Source organism: Atractosteus spatula (assembly GCF_055471065.1).
Source record: "Atractosteus spatula isolate fAtrSpa1 chromosome 10 unlocalized genomic scaffold, fAtrSpa1.hap1 SUPER_10_unloc_3, whole genome shotgun sequence".
NCBI classification, from domain to species: domain Eukaryota; kingdom Metazoa; phylum Chordata; class Actinopteri; order Semionotiformes; family Lepisosteidae; genus Atractosteus; species Atractosteus spatula.
The window spans coordinates 62,213-65,504 of NW_028296623.1; the positions used below are offsets into that span (position 1 = coordinate 62,213).

Genomic DNA, 3,292 nt, shown 5'->3' on the forward strand with positions numbered 1-3,292 from the left:
CATTAGCTAAATTATTTTAAAAATATGAAACAGATTTGTTCGAGAAACTTGTAATCGCCTTAAAGAGAATCTTCTTGAAGATGTGCACCAGCTAGCTCTCCACTGTCAATTGACAGGACTTTAGAAGAAACTGTTCTCATACAACCAACATACAAATTACACATCTTAAGTCACATGAAGAGAAATCCTTGTACTAAATAACATAAAACTGTCGCTGTAAATTATCACCAAGCTGTTTTATGTGTCTGACCACCTCTTTCCTACTTTGCAGAGAGCACAATTCTTTCTGTTTCTTCATCGCTATTTTACTGTCTCTTTCCCCCACGTGGAGATGGATCCACAGCAGAAACTTTTGGTCCGTTCCTGTTACTCTGTCCGATTGAAAGAGCTGTATTAAAGGCACTCCCATCTCTGCAGGAAAGTTATTGCTGCTCTCAACACAATATACTGCAGCCAAATGTGATAGCGATACTGTCACTGCCTGTGGGCCACGTGTTCCTGTTGTCAGCCTATTATGTCATGTCCATCCACACCCAGAAACATTACTGCTGTAGCACAAGAGTTATACAGGCGCAGTCAATAGAGCATGAATCTCTTAATCTCAGAACTGTGGGTTCAGCCCCCACATTGGGTCCCTCTGTGTCAATTTGATCCCCCCAATCCTCCTAGCAGGACCTGATGGCGTAACAGTGATACCCAGTGCCTTATATGACCTTTACGTAATTCAGCTTTCTTTCCACTTGATTCAGATTTTGATCTGAAATCATCGGCCAAACAAGAGTTTGTCTAAATCGAGGGAGATCTGCTCACAAGCAAGTATTAAACACTTCAGCATTTACTGTTCGAATACCACATTTTGTCAAAACACTGCCGCTTCTTTAGCTAATAAGTAATGGTTTTTGAGCACGCATTGTATTGTTAATGCTTATATTAAAAAAGCATAAATTCACATAATGGAATTTGGACTGAACAAAGTAGTCCAGCCCCTTTACAACATTACATACCCACTGATTAAAGCTTAAAACTACAGCAGCAGGAGTAACAATAATGGCAACAACATGTTTGGAGTTCGGCATTTCATTTATTCTGCGGAAACATCGTATCGGAATGAACTGCCCGAGATAAAAGAGTAATTGCGGCTTCAGATCGTTTTTACAGAGCATTGCGTTGTTCTGTTCATGCTGACTACACGCTTTAAATTTGTCGTTTACTGCAAGAGTTGTTTTTTCTGAAATTCCTCGCATTTGAGCCAGCACTAAAATATTTCATTCCCGTCGCTGAATACATCGTGGAAACGGTATTTGCAACAGAATGCTGTCACACATGAAACCTTTTTGTTATTCGGTTCTGAAGTTTGAAAATGAAAATAAAACGGGGATCACTTCATAGACTTGAAAGAAGTCCAAGCAGCATAAAAACCCGCGAATTCTCACAAAGGCTGCACCTTTCTTCTGCTGCTTTTATAAATCAGCCTTAAACATTTGAATGCATACCTTACTGCTGCTAATCACATTCACGTGTTTACGAAGCTTTTTTCTGTCCGTTATGTTTTTGCTAAGTAGTTTCTCCGTTTTCCTCGTACTGTGATTGTCAGCGAGCACAACAAGACTGAAACAGTGTAAAGGCAGGTAAAAAAGACAGGGTAAAACGCCTGACTGTCGGGAGTGGGATTTGAACCCGTGCCTCTATTTGGAGAGCGAAACACAAAGCTTAAAAGACACGAATCTGTGAATTTGCTGTTTTAAAACGCTCGACTATCCTGAAGAAATGGGTGCTGATTGCACCAGTTGCATCCGATTTTCCGTAACTTTAGGACGATTGATACGACTGGACGAACAAAATTTGTGGCGTTTAGCATGACATGGAAAACGGTACCGGAGCATTCGGGTCCGGACTACCAGACTCAGAAACAGTTTTTACCCCCGCACTATCAAACTATTAAACTCCTAGCCTCTCTCACTCTCACCTATGATCTGAACCTCACAGTGCCTTCTTTCTTACCAAAAACCCAAACACACATTGAAAATCTACCTCTACCATACATGTCAAAAGCTCACTCCCCATAATTTCTATCCCTTTATTTCATTCTTTTGATGCATGTTTTTGCACATAACCTGTTACCTTTTTGTTGTTTTGCACACTGCCTGTTGTTGTTTTTTGCACATCGGCTGTTGTCTCTGTCTTTCTTTTGTAATACAATTGTATTGTTGTTGTGTTGTTGTGTTTTTTTCTTTGTACTACTTATGTCCGAGAGCTAGCTAAATAGCATTTCGTTATACCATATACCTGTGTATAAGTATAATGACAATAAACTTGAACTTGAACTTGACATAGTCTTGCAGGCAGTATATACGCATGCTGACGCAGCTACCCACCTGAACTATTATTTTATCGTTTACTCGTTTAAAAAAACACGGTCTTCTCGTTCCTAAGTCAGATTTTTAGTGCTTTCGAACGTTACTTCCAACCTGGACTGACAGCTCACCCGATCTGTTTGTGATCAGACCATGGAGTGGGGGGCTGTACCAAGCGCACGTTCCTTCCCAATGCTGAGGTGATCATTCGGAAGATGGGTGTGAAGAGAAACAAGCTTTGTCGACTAAAAAACAAGGCAGGATATGCAAGAATACTAATCACTGGCGACAGTTACGCTCTCTTACTATTCAGACTCCTACATTGCGAGTTTTTTGAAGACTTTGAAACTAAAGGAAAGCAGTGACAAATGAAACAGGCACAGGTGGGGTTTGAACCCACGATTTTCGGTTTACGAGACCGACGCCTTACCACTTGGCCACCGCGCCTTCAAACAACATAGGAATAATGTTGTTCAAATTATTTTTTTTCTGAATCTGGTTTACATCGCCTGGAGGCAGCAACAACAATAAAAGGGATACTTAACAAGGAGATACGCTGTAGCAGTGCGACTCCAACAGATGCTCCTGAAGAGACTGGAGGTTTAAGCCAGCTCCTTAGAGCGCTTGGCCGCGTTACTCTCAACAGCGGCTCTTCAGCTCTTGTTGTTTGACCTAGTGGTTTTATAACGCGTGGAAACGACCGCAACTTCTTTTTCTGAGATGCTTTCTCTCACGTGGTGAAATCTCGACCTCTTTGGCATCTCTGGCTATAGTTCTTCAGTAGAGCAGGCTTTCACACCTCTGCTTATAGTACCCTTGAAGTCATTTTATTTTTACAGGAAGACGCATTCCCTAACGATCTCTCCTGTTTTAGAAATGCTTCATAAGGCGTGTTTGATTCAACGGACAAACAGTATACTAATTGTACAATGCAGATC

At 41.2% G+C, this 3,292-nt stretch overlaps 1 non-coding gene across 1 annotated transcript; it reads right to left on the minus strand.

Annotated features, from left to right (window-relative positions):
* Nucleotides 1-2,729: 2,729 nt before the first annotated feature.
* On the minus strand, nucleotides 2,730-2,801 carry trnat-cgu (transfer RNA threonine (anticodon CGU)). Its single transcript has one exon. It is a non-coding gene; the product is annotated as a tRNA-Thr (tRNA).
* Between the last annotated feature and the right edge of the window lie 491 nt (nucleotides 2,802-3,292).